The 13,511-nt window shown below is 42.8% G+C and overlaps 1 protein-coding gene across 1 annotated transcript in view; it reads right to left on the bottom strand.

Annotated features, from left to right (window-relative positions):
* COL24A1 (collagen type XXIV alpha 1 chain) overlaps positions 1-13,511 on the bottom strand; it is a 979,161-nt gene that overhangs the window by 871,447 nt on the left and 94,203 nt on the right. The gene's annotated exons all lie outside the window — the stretch shown is intronic.

The following is a 13,511-nucleotide window of genomic DNA, read 5'->3' as shown; positions in this document are numbered from 1 at the left end:
GAATCTTCACCACTGCGATTGAAGAGTAGTGAAGTTCAAGATGAAAGCAGCATCGAACAGGTACGGCCTTCTGTCAGCAATGCAAATCAGAATGTCAATGGAGACAATCATGCGCATGAATGCATGGTTACCCCTATTTCCGACTTAGAGGAACTTTCCCATGAAGCTGTTGACAGTTTTTTCGAAAGCCTGAATGATATGATGTTCTCTCCGGAACAGAAATAGAGACTTTTGAGTAAACTCGCACACGGCGTTCCCTGAATTCGGCCTTCAACTTTAAAAATAAAGTCACATGAACAATTACAATCCAGTTCACGGACAGCAACCTTTTTCAGCAAGCCCTTAAAATATTTTTCTATATATTTTTTTCCCCGGGACACTGATCTTCTGCTTAAAGTAAGAGACTATTCCTAGAGAACTAAGATTTCTATTTTAGATACTTTATAGACTTTATAGACTTTAGCTGCCCGCTGGTATGTTCGCAATAGATTTTATGTGATGAAATGGTTTCGACTTTTTTTCTGTATAGCCATATTAAGAGCCATTTCATGTGTATTTCTCATATACCAACAATCGATAATGCATAACAATGCGTGTTCACTTTTGCATTTAATTCATAGCTTAAGTGCATACAATATATATGACTGCAATTTTTCAGTATATTTGAAAATTTCGAAATGCATTTATGTATTTTGGGGTGGTAAGGTATACACTATACTCTATAGTATGTTGTACTATGTTATACTATGCATAGATTAGTAGATATGACCATAGTTAGCGTGGAGTGGGTGTCGTGTATTTCTATAGGTTCTGATTCGATCCCCCTATTCCTGACCCTATTCTGGTTAAACTTACTAGCTAGTTAACTAACAGTCAGCCCATGAGGCAAGAAATCCCCCATGATGCAGATACCGTTATCTGACGCAGTCACACTACGGCACAGGAACGTGTTATCTGATTAGGTCATAACGCTTGAGATCTAATTAGACAAGCGACATTCCTCCAGCCCCTGATAAGGCATACGACGTTCTCATAACAAATCAAACCTATGACAACCTGGATAATCCGTGCGGCCATTGTTTTGATTTCACAGAGAACTTTAGTAAAGAATGTGCTAACGAGCAAGTCGTATGACATCTTTATTGACGTACCTATGTCCATCCTTACGTCAATCTCGGCACCTTTAAGGTATAAATATTGCCGACCTTGCCCTATGCAAACACACGCGTGGTGACAAGACGGAGCAGCCATACTTGCCGAAGCCGAGAGCCGAAGCAGACCCCGCAGGCAGCAGCCCCGCCTTCCTGACGCGCTGAGAGACGCGCTGCTATCTCAAGCCGAGAGACCCAGCACCGGCGCTTCTGGGCAGCCCTCGCAGGCAGCCTGGAATATCGAGAGCAGAGAAAGAGATACCATTCCTCATTCATCCTAAATTCCAGGTACAGAACTGAATAACCCCTCCTAGAGAATTCTTTAGTTATTCACTTGGCAAAAACAAACTTAAACTAAACTGTAACTTTCTATTCCCGCCCACGCATTAGACTTAGGTCAGGTACACGGGGTAGGCGTATTTAGAAACACCAGTTGAGTACGTTTAGTCAAATGTATATGTGTATGTAAATATATTTTAATCATTTTAAACATCATATGGCTCAGAAACCATATCAATGTTTTTACAGTATTATTTTATACTATTGCTTCTAATGTATGCACTTTACTTAACTATAAGTATTGCAATAATATCGATCCATTTCTCTTGTACGAGAAAAGAGACTGATCAATAAATAACATCTTTTATTGAACACGCCCGTCTCTTCCTTTTCTCTACATTCTGATGAGACTAAGAATGCACGTACTGACTGAGTAAAATAATTGCCTTGTGCTCACACGACTCTCGAGATTGACTCTTGATTAGGGGAGAGCAAAGTTGTCATGTTCTATGGTTGTCAGAAACTAAATCCCTTCTTGTCTAATCAGGGGAGTTCATCCTTCCTTGAACATTCGAGAAAGTTTCTAGCGAACTCTGAGCTTAGCTGGCAAACCCAAAAATTAAGTCTAGTTTCGACAGTAGTAGACCTAGTTAACGTCTGGCCTAGGCCTTTACTGCTGTAGGTACTATTCCAATGCGCAGAGCCTATTGGGAAAATAGGAGCTACACTACATATGCATATGCATTTATATATATATATATGTATGTGTATGTATATACACACATATATAAACATATATAATCTGTATATCTATATAAATACAAATATAAATGCATGCATACATATACATATATGCATACAGATGCATGTTATTTACATGAAAGTTTAAAAAACACTAATAAAAGCAAAGCTAAAAAGCCACCTCATTACAAACAGAATGGCTTTAACTTAAACGAGGGCGAGATCTATTGCATTTTCAATGCTTGTTTACTTTGGTTCCATCAAGAAGGCATTCAGATGTGTCACACATTTGCCATAAATTCTGAATGTTAGCACTCTAGTTGCTCATTAGATCACTGTAGTAAAGCTACTGCTCACCAGGGAAGTCTGCTGCTGCTGGTATTCATAGTGCATGTTTCAGTCTGCATGTCAGACTTTTTTAATGAAATAGAAGAGGATTTGAGAAGTCACTCAAAATGTGCCCTAATTTTTTTTTTGCAGCACTAATAATACTTTCTATGGCATAATATACCCCCTCATTTTGTTCCTTTTTAAATTAAATGTTTTAAGAGTTACCACTTTATTCCCATCCCATGGCTTTGTAATAAGTAGGACTGTTAGCGCTCTAGTTGTTCTTTAGAACACTCTAGGAGGCTGCAGTAGAACACAAAGGAATCAACTGACAGTCTCTGTCCTTGTTGGATGTACATGTTTTACTGAGAATGTCAGACTTCATTCTCACATGACTGAGAAAGATAATGTGAATTTACAGAAAATATGCTTTCAGTTTAGCTTATAGATCCCCTTCCAAACCACTGTGGGAAAATCATGAGATATTAGTTTTCTTTCAAACATGATTCATGATATCACAGCAGAAGGCTTTTTCACATGGTAAAATCACCTTAGAACACACCACAATTCCTAAAGTGAGTATGGTACCATCAACAAATGATTTATAATGTAACTAAAGTCCTAAAACCCTCTATTAACTACAATGCTTTTTAATGAGGTGATATCATGTATATTGGTCCCAAGATGGCTGCCAACACTTCTTGGATGAAGTGCTGACAGCCAATCAGATCAGATGTGTGGTTAGGCTCCATCCAGATATATATATTTTTTTGAACCTAAATTACTCAAAATCCACTGGAGCACATATCTTGAGACATAGCAAAGGCACATCGGGCTACCAGTCCCTACAATTTTGCCAAGTTTTGTGGAAATCCATTCAGCCGTTCGGGCTAAAAGTGAGTCCAACCGCCCTATGGAAATTAACATGGGGAAAACACGTTTTGGGACCCCCCTTTTATCTCGGCCCCCGCTTGATGAATCCCCCCCAATTTTTCAGGGAAGGAGCAGAGCGGAGCGGGACATCTTCTTTGACAAATTTGCGAAGATTCGTCCACCGGCGCCAAAGTTATTCCCAATAGAATGTTGCGGATTTCCTATGGAAATCAATCCTAACTATACCTACCTACTAATATATATATATATATATATATATCAAAACTCCAACTTTCCTCTCAGTGCCTCCTGCACGGAAAAGTTCGCGGACAACCCAAATCAGCACTCAAGGCAAAGATATAAGGTACGCTTCTTTTTATTGCATAAGGTGGGTAAAAGTCATCAGACGCGTTTCGGGCACGTCCGTGCCCTTGCTCACTGATAAATTACTGAGCAAACAACAATCATTTAAACTAGGCAGGTTGGCGCCAAAAGTTTTTTTCAAGCCAACTAAACATGGTAGTAGGACTATCGCGACTCATGAGACACTTAGCTCAAACACTTTTGAGCGCCATTTTGTAGTAGTAAAAACATATAGATGAATCAAGTGTCATACATCTAAACAGTCGACATAAATGTAGCAATATACAATTTGCATTCAAGGTGGGGAGTATATTTAGTGACTATCATTGTACAAATTGATAAAGCTCCAATGCCTTAATACATATATACGCCCCCCAGTCTGTCGACATATTCAATTACGAAAAATGTATTTATGCTATTGTTATACATGTTTACATGGCACAGATGCCATCAATCATCCATACGTTTAAAATCTTTAGCTATACCGTTTGTCTGTCGGGCTTGCACTGCCTATCTTGCATAAACCTAGACATATCTACGTTTGTGTGAATGGGCCTCAAAATTACCAATCTCGGGCATGTGTTGTAGTCAGAACCTCAGGGTTGCCAGCAAGACATACATTCATATAAATTTTCTATCAGACACCCCCATATTGTTCGAAGTAGATATTCGCCAAAGAGCGGGCCTGGTATGGAGCATAGTGGCTAGTTTACAATTATAAATTAGACGTATTTATGATTCTCTTTTAATCGTAAAGCCCGAATGTAAAAAGCCCCCTATGTCTACAAAGGCAAACTCTTGTATTAGACCACTGTACAACACACCTGGCAAAACAGTTTGTCTCATTAACTCGCTAATTAGTCCTATATTCTATACACAGCCTGTACACAGTATGAATGATTAAGTTGCTCGGGTGCTTAGGAAGTGAATAAATTGATAAACATATAGTGCTCTTGCTTCATTAGTGACAAAGAAGAAAAAAGGAGAAAAAAGGAAAAAGATGTGATAAGTGCAAATTTGTACGAAGTGTTAACCTTCCTTCTTTCTATGTCTACAACCGGAAGTAGGATTTCTATGTTAGGCCAACTCATAATTAAATGTGCAAACAGACATTCTCAGATGGTTTTGACACTCCAATATTAGTACCTTACAAGGCTCAGAAAACTGGAATTGAAACAGTTACCCCTGTACATCAGCATATCATAAGAAGTTACTGAGGTCCTCCCCCATATTGAGCCCCCCCGGACTTTTGCTGTTAAGTAACACTATGTAGCGCGATTCAAGCTGACGCAGTCTTTTTTCAAAATCGCCTCCCCTCTTATTGGGGATTACAGCGTCTATGACAAAATATGTCAAATCAGCCAAGTTCTTGTTATGAACAGCTTGAAAATGCCGAGCCACTGGGTAACTCTGATCGGCATGAACTATAGCACGTAAGTGCTGCAGAATGCGCTGATGCACTGGCAACTTCGTGCTACCCACATATTGTAGCTTACAGCTACATGTTAGTACGTACACTGCTAATTCTGTGCGGCATGTGTAGTGGCCTTTGATAAAAATGGGGTTGACCTCAAAAGGGGTAGTGTAACTTCTAGTGCTCACTCCAAATTTACATGCTCTGCATGAGCTGCATCGGAAAAAGCCTTTGCGGGGACAGAGCCAATCTTTGGCTTTGCTGATCTCGGGGTTGTTACTCACAAGGTCATTGCTCATGGTGTAGGCTCTCCTGAAGGTGACAGTAGGGACTTTTGGCATGATGTCTCGCAAAACTACATCTGTCAGGATGATAGGCCATTGTTGCTTTACAATTTTGGTTATCTGCTTAGCTTGGCGGCTATAGCTAGTGATAAGCCTAACAATTTTGTCTTGCTCTGTTGGTGTCTTGGCATGCTTGTTTGGATCAAGTAAATCTTCCCTAAACATTGCATTTGCTTTTTTTAGCGCTGTGTCTAACAATGTGGGTTTAAATCCGCGTCTAATCAGTCTGGTTTTGGCTTCCATTTGGCATCTGTCTCTGCTCTCTGCACTGCTGCATGCTCTATTTATCCTTAAGAACTCCCCATAGGGGATGCTTCTAATCGTGTGCTGAGGGTGGAAACTTGTGGCATGCAAGATAGAGTTGCCTGCTGTCGCTTTTCTATACAGGCTCGTTGATATGGTGTTATCTTTAATCTCTATCTTAACATCTAGAAAGCTTACTTCAGTATGACTGATATCCGCTGTAAACTTAAGGTTTAGGTTATTCGCATTGATCGCCTGAACAAATTTAGTAGCTGTTTCTTTTGTCCCTTTCCAGATAATACAAATATCATCGATATACCTCCAGTATTTATGTACATTGTTGTTCCAGAGTTCCTTATGTTCGACCATGAGGACGTGTTCCTCCCACCAGCCCACATGGAGCCCCGCGTAGCTGGGGGAAAAACACGACCCCATGGCGACACCGCGTTCCTGTTTGTAGACCTCATTGTTGAACATGAAAGTGTTATTCCTTAAGCATCTCTCTGTCATTTCTAATAGCATTTTGCTATGAGCATGTAACTCAATCGGACGCTTATCAAGGTAAAACTTCATTGCTCTGAGACCCACCTCATGAGAAATGCTCGTGTATAATGTAGCTATGTCCATAGTGATCAATAACAAATCATCTGACCACTTACATTGGCTCAATTGGTACAGGAAATCGGTCGTATCTTTAACATATGCTGGTAATGCAACAACAAAGTCCTGCAGAAAGAAATCGATATATCTCGATGTATTTTCAAACATGCTATTTATAGCAGACACTATCGGTCGGCCAGGCACTGGTGTTTGTTGCTTGTGCACCTTGGGAATTAAATACAGGTTCGGTATCACAGGAGAATCTTTTTGTAGAAATTTGAGTTCATCTCGGCTTAGAAGCCCTTCACGTTTCCACTTGTATAGTTCTGAGCGATAGGACTCATTGATTCTTCTGGCTGTATTTACGTCAATCTTGGAGTAACACGAAGTGTCCCCCAATTGTCTGGACGCCTCTTCTATGTATTCTTTCTTCCCCCACAAAACAACATTCCCCCCTTTATCCGATTTGTTAATGATGATATTATTATTGTTCTTGAGTTTTTTCATTAACAGAGCGTAGGGGCGTGTTTTTGCGTTTGGTTTGAGGCGTGATTTCATGGTTCGGTGCTGAAGGATTTTGATTTCATCAATTACCCGGTCTGAAAATACATCAATTGCATCTCTGGGCATGCATGGATAGAAGGTAGATGCGGGCTTAAAAGGACTTCCTGCTGGTTGGTTGATGTTAATTTCATCCTCTCCTACTACCTCTTGGGTACTGTATTCATTGTCATCTTCGTTTTCAAGATTTTGTAAATTACGCAACAAATTGACATCTTTGGATTGTAAACCAGATCGTTTTGGCATAGTTGTGTCACATATTTTCTTTTTTAATTCCAACCCTGTTTTCACCGTGTAGTACTTTTGCAGTTTGATCTTACGGATGAATTTGAAAATATCAATCCGAGTATTTACATAGTTAAAGTTGCTTTCTGGGCAGTATGACAAACCCAGTGCAAGTAGCTGTTTTTCTGCTTTGCTAAGTTCCACATCGGTGAGGTTGATAATTGTATTTTCATCTATGTCATTTATTTCTTTTTGCGCCAAAACTTCCTCTGCGGCTTGCCTGTTGTAGTTTGCTCGCTGGCGCCGCTGTTTCCGTCGCTGGTTCCTCCTGTTCCTTGTCTGGCATTGGGGATTCTCGGGCGGAGAGTTGATTTCCGCTGCATTCTTACAAACTCCATTTCTTCTCCCAAGGTTAGTTGGCCCATATCCCCTCGTTTTGCACCCGAGGTGCCTTCATCCGAATCCTCCTCGCTGGGAACTAAGCTTGCATCAGAGATAGACGTTTCTATGTCCACACCCCCTGTTTCTGTCTGTTGTTGGGCCTTAGGTGCTGCTGTAGCCGTATTCGTTGTGCGTTTGTTCATGAGGTGATCGTACTTGCGGGCAAAGGTGTATACTCGCCCTTGCAAATAATCTTGCTCATCACGGGCAAACTTAAAAGCCTTGCGTGTTTTGATTACACCTTCCTGTTTTTTCAGGCGTTCTTTCATTTCGCCTATCGTTTTGTCAATGTGCGCTCTATCTTTATTGTACATGTCTTTTGATAGTTCGGCAGTGATGCGCGCCACTTCATCCAAATTGACTTGACGGTCGATTTTGGCATATTCCACCAATAACATGACCAAACGCATCGATGCTTCCAGATTGTACTCAGCCCAGTATTTCAACAGTAGCGGGTTGGGATTTTCAAAGCACGGCACCAGCATGATGCGCAATCCTCGTGGGACCCGCCCCACTTCATTGTACTTTTCTAGCGATCGAATTTCCCACCATTTGGTGAGCTCTCCTCTACTGTTCTTTTCCAATAATCTGAGCAATGTTTTCACATCCGGGTTATCGCTACCATCTTTCATAATCTGTTGCTGAGATTTGCCTTCAATACCTACTTTCGGCAAATTTTTGAAAAGCTCTTCGAACGCTTCCTCGCGTTCCCGCTCCTCCGACATATTACCCACACTTTCTTGAACAATGTTAATGTAAATCTCAAAACGCACGGGTCTAGTTCATCAGATCCTTACGATTAGCCTCTGTGCACCTCCACTACTTGGTAAACAATCCTTAGTCACTTTCACACAGTCTCTCACCGGTGCAACTGCTTACCGGGGAACGTCAGCCGACATTCGACTCGGTGCTGCTGCTTCGGTGGTCGATTGCTTGCTCTGACAGGATACCAAGGGGCCGTCCAAACTTGCTCCTACGTGGAACAGGAACTCCTTACGGTCCGTTTCAATGGCTGGCCTCTGTCTGTGGAGGGGTCCGCGATGTTACAGGAACCGACCACGTCCTGTTCAATATCAAAACTCCAACTTTCCTCTCAGTGCCTCCTGCACGGAAAAGTTCGCGGACAACCCAAATCAGCACTCAAGGCAAAGATATAAGGTACGCTTCTTTTTATTGCATAAGGTGGGTAAAAGTCATCAGACGCGTTTCGGGCACGTCCGTGCCCTTGCTCACTGATAAATTACTGAGCAAACAACAATCATTTAAACTAGGCAGGTTGGCGCCAAAAGTTTTTTTCAAGCCAACTAAACATGGTAGTAGGACTATCGCGACTCATGAGACACTTAGCTCAAACACTTTTGAGCGCCATTTTGTAGTAGTAAAAACATATAGATGAATCAAGTGTCATACATCTAAACAGTCGACATAAATGTAGCAATATACAATTTGCATTCAAGGTGGGGAGTATATTTAGTGACTATCATTGTACAAATTGATAAAGCTCCAATGCCTTAATACATATATACGCCCCCCAGTCTGTCGACATATTCAATTACGAAAATATATATATATATATATATATATATACACCACACAGTTTGCCTGCAATGAGGGGGCCCAAACAGGGAAAATTATTGTTGCCATTCATTTATTAAAAGATGCAGTGGGAACAGCCAGGTCCTTTCGCCATAATATCGCTCAGCTCCGCCCGACGCGTTTCATGCCCACCGGCACTTCCTCATGGGCTCTCTGGCTTTCGAGAATGCAGGCACGATAATAGTTTTAAGCACCAGTTCAACACATCAACTCCCGCCCGGTTGGGCGTGGCCACGCCCGTGGCCTCTTGGTAGATGTAGTGCTACAGTATTTCTCAGGTGAGTATCTGTGCCGCTTTCAAAGTAACGAACAAAGTTTAAAGACCACAGTGGGTTGCGAAATGTTCCTCAGCTGCTGACCCACGTCCGTTGATGTCTTTTAACAGGCTTCCTTGTTCCAACGCTGCCTCGGAGTTAACCGCTGCTGCAGGACGGCGTACAATGCCGCAGAGCACCCCTCGCGGCCTCAGGCTAGCCGCTCAATATACACCACACAGTTTGCCTGCAATGAGGGGGCCCAAACAGGGAAAATTATTGTTGCCATTCATTTATTAAAAGATGCAGTGGGAACAGCCAGGTCCTTTCGCCATAATATCGCTCAGCTCCGCCCGACGCGTTTCATGCCCACCGGCACTTCCTCATGGGCTCTCTGGCTTTCGAGAATGCAGGCACGATAATAGTTTTAAGCACCAGTTCAACACATCAACTCCCGCCCGGTTGGGCGTGGCCACGCCCGTGGCCTCTTGGTAGATGTAGTGCTACAGTATTTCTCAGGTGAGTATCTGTGCCGCTTTCAAAGTAACGAACAAAGTTTAAAGACCACAGTGGGTTGCGAAATGTTCCTCAGCTGCTGACCCACGTCCGTTGATGTCTTTTAACAGGCTTCCTTGTTCCAACGCTGCCTCGGAGTTAACCGCTGCTGCAGGACGGCGTACAATGCCGCAGAGCACCCCTCGCGGCCTCAGGCTAGCCGCTCAATATACACCACACAGTTTGCCTGCAATGAGGGGGCCCAAACAGGGAAAATTATTGTTGCCATTCATTTATTAAAAGATGCAGTGGGAACAGCCAGGTCCTTTCGCCATAATATCGCTCAGCTCCGCCCGACGCGTTTCATGCCCACCGGCACTTCCTCATGGGCTCTCTGGCTTTCGAGAATGCAGGCACGATAATAGTTTTAAGCACCAGTTCAACACATCAACTCCCGCCCGGTTGGGCGTGGCCACGCCCGTGGCCTCTTGGTAGATGTAGTGCTACAGTATTTCTCAGGTGAGTATCTGTGCCGCTTTCAAAGTAACGAACAAAGTTTAAAGACCACAGTGGGTTGCGAAATGTTCCTCAGCTGCTGACCCACGTCCGTTGATGTATTTTAACAGGCTTCCTTGTTCCAACGCTGCCTCGGAGTTAACCGCTGCTGCAGGACGGCGTACAATGCCGCAGAGCACCCCTCGCGGCCTCAGGCTAGCCGCTCAATATACACCACACAGTTTGCCTGCAATGAGGGGGCCCAAACAGGGAAAATTATTGTTGCCATTCATTTATTAAAAGATGCAGTGGGAACAGCCAGGTCCTTTCGCCATAATATCGCTCAGCTCCGCCCGACGCGTTTCATGCCCACCGGCACTTCCTCATGGGCTCTCTGGCTTTCGAGAATGCAGGCACGATAATAGTTTTAAGCACCAGTTCAACACATCAACTCCCGCCCGGTTGGGCGTGGCCACGCCCGTGGCCTCTTGGTAGATGTAGTGCTACAGTATTTCTCAGGTGAGTATCTGTGCCGCTTTCAAAGTAACGAACAAAGTTTAAAGACCACAGTGGGTTGCGAAATGTTCCTCAGCTGCTGACCCACGTCCGTTGATGTCTTTTAACAGGCTTCCTTGTTCCAACGCTGCCTCGGAGTTAACCGCTGCTGCAGGACGGCGTACAATGCCGCAGAGCACCCCTCGCGGCCTCAGGCTAGCCGCTCAATATACACCACACAGTTTGCCTGCAATGAGGGGGCCCAAACAGGGAAAATTATTGTTGCCATTCATTTATTAAAAGATGCAGTGGGAACAGCCAGGTCCTTTCGCCATAATATCGCTCAGCTCCGCCCGACGCGTTTCATGCCCACCGGCACTTCCTCATGGGCTCTCTGGCTTTCGAGAATGCAGGCACGATAATAGTTTTAAGCACCAGTTCAACACATCAACTCCCGCCCGGTTGGGCGTGGCCACGCCCGTGGCCTCTTGGTAGATGTAGTGCTACAGTATTTCTCAGGTGAGTATCTGTGCCGCTTTCAAAGTAACGAACAAAGTTTAATATATATATATATATATATATATATATATATATATATATATATATATATATATTCACTTATATAGTTAGGAATTAGCATTTAAAAAACCATAGAAATTGCTCCTATATAGTTAGTTGCAAGGTTTTTAAAATGCTAATTCCTAACTATATAAGGCCTGAAACCTATGGTTTTTTAAGTGAATTTGCAAGGTTTTTTAAATGCTAATTCCTAACTATATAAGGCCTGAAACCTATGGTTTTTAAGTGAATTTGCAAGGTTTTTTTAAATGCTAATTCCTAACTATATAAGGCTTGAAACCTATGTTTTTTTCAGTGAATTTGCAAGGTTTTTTAAATGCTAATTCCTAACTATATCAGGCGTGAAATCTATATTTTTTTTCAATAAATTTCAAAGGTTTTGTAAATGCTAATTCTATTAGCGGATAACGTTTATATATGTTATTATCCTTCTGGGACCACCTGAGCAGCCATCTTGTTTCTCAGGAGAAGTGAGGCACAAGAGAGCACAAAACAAGAGTTGAGACCCCCTGACCCCCCTAGCCCTTCTCAGGGGGTCCCAGAAGGACCACCAAGTGCAAAAAAAAAATATTTTTTTTAAATCGCGGGATACGCGCACTGTACGCGTACGGTGCGCGTACCCCCCCTGATTATTTTTTTTTGTGACCTTGGGGGTCCTTTTGGGACCCCCTGAGAAGGGCTAGAGAGTTGGGGATAATCTGCAATGGGTTGGTCCCATTAGTACTTTTATATCCTGAGGCACTGGGGCAGTTAGGAAGTCGTTGTAGATTCCTTGCACCTTGTCTTGAAAAAACGCAGTAAGTTTGTTGCACAAGGCTTGATCAGGCTTGAAGGCATTATCCTGATGCGGTTTAGCTAGCATGTTGACAGATTTAAACAGTTCCTTAGTGGAGTTGCCAGCCTCCTTTATTTTGGTTGTGAAAAAAGGATTTTTTTGCTGCAGTAATTGCCTCCTTGTATTGTAGGATAGCTAAGTTATATGTTAATTTCATTTGATTATTATAGTCTTGTCTCCAGAGGCGCTCTGCTCTTCTACAGTTAATTTTTAAACATTTGAGCTCCGGAGTGTACCAGGGTGATGATATCGTGGCTCTCTTCACCGTCACTAGTTTTTTAGGTGCAACAGTAGCCAGCCATTGAACTGCAGGGCTGCTGTTTTGTTATCCTTTCCTAGTGTGCCAGGAAAGTAGTCAAGGGCTGACTCAAAGTCACTGTCCTTGACTTTATTCCAGCGCCTGATTTGTACCTTAGAAGGCTTGGCCTGTGTCCAAGGATGTGGCTGCGTGCTTTGATGTTAAAATGAATAGCCTTGTGATCTGTCCATGGCATGGCTAGCAAATTAGTCAGAGTAATGTCAGGGTTGCTTGTAAAAATCCCATCTAGTGTGTGTCCTGTCTGGTGGGTGGGTTCAGTTATAAGATGGTTTAAGCTAAAAGCCTCTAGATTATCCAGCAGGCTATTTGTATCCGTGTTATTTTTAGATTCTAAATGGTAGTTAAAATCCTGAAGGATTGTGAGGAAGTAAGGGTCAGTGTATGACTCCAAAAGCATCAAAAGGGCTTGTGAAAAAGCCGCTTTGGTGCCAGGTGGATGATAAATTAATATCCCCTGAAATATCGAGAAGTCATTTAGCTTTAAACAGAAATGTAGTGCTTCTGCCGTCAGAACAGAGAGCCTCCACGCGTACATTTAAATGATCTTGGTAGATAATTGCCATGCCCCCCCCCCCCCTTTACCTTTTTCCCTGTCCTGTGAGAGTAAAGAACAGCCTACTGGTAGAGCAATGTTTCAGTCTGGCGCTGATGTGGTGTCTGTCCAGGTTTCGGTCACGAAAACTAAGTCTGGTGTGGAGAGTTGAATTAGATCTTCCAGCTGATATTTGTGCTTCACTACGGAACGGGCATTCAGCAGGAGACACTTAACAGACACCGTTGATGTTGACTTAGGATCATTGATGACCCATTTATATCCTTATCCCTACCACCATTCTCTCTATCTCTGCAGATTTCAGGCTCTTTGGCTTCCCACCCTT

This window comes from Lissotriton helveticus, chromosome 1_1, assembly GCF_964261635.1.
Source record: "Lissotriton helveticus chromosome 1_1, aLisHel1.1, whole genome shotgun sequence".
Classification (NCBI taxonomy): Eukaryota; Metazoa; Chordata; class Amphibia; order Caudata; family Salamandridae; genus Lissotriton; species Lissotriton helveticus.
The sequence above is the reverse complement of the archived record's forward strand: the minus strand, read 5'-3'. Positions and strand labels throughout refer to the sequence as shown.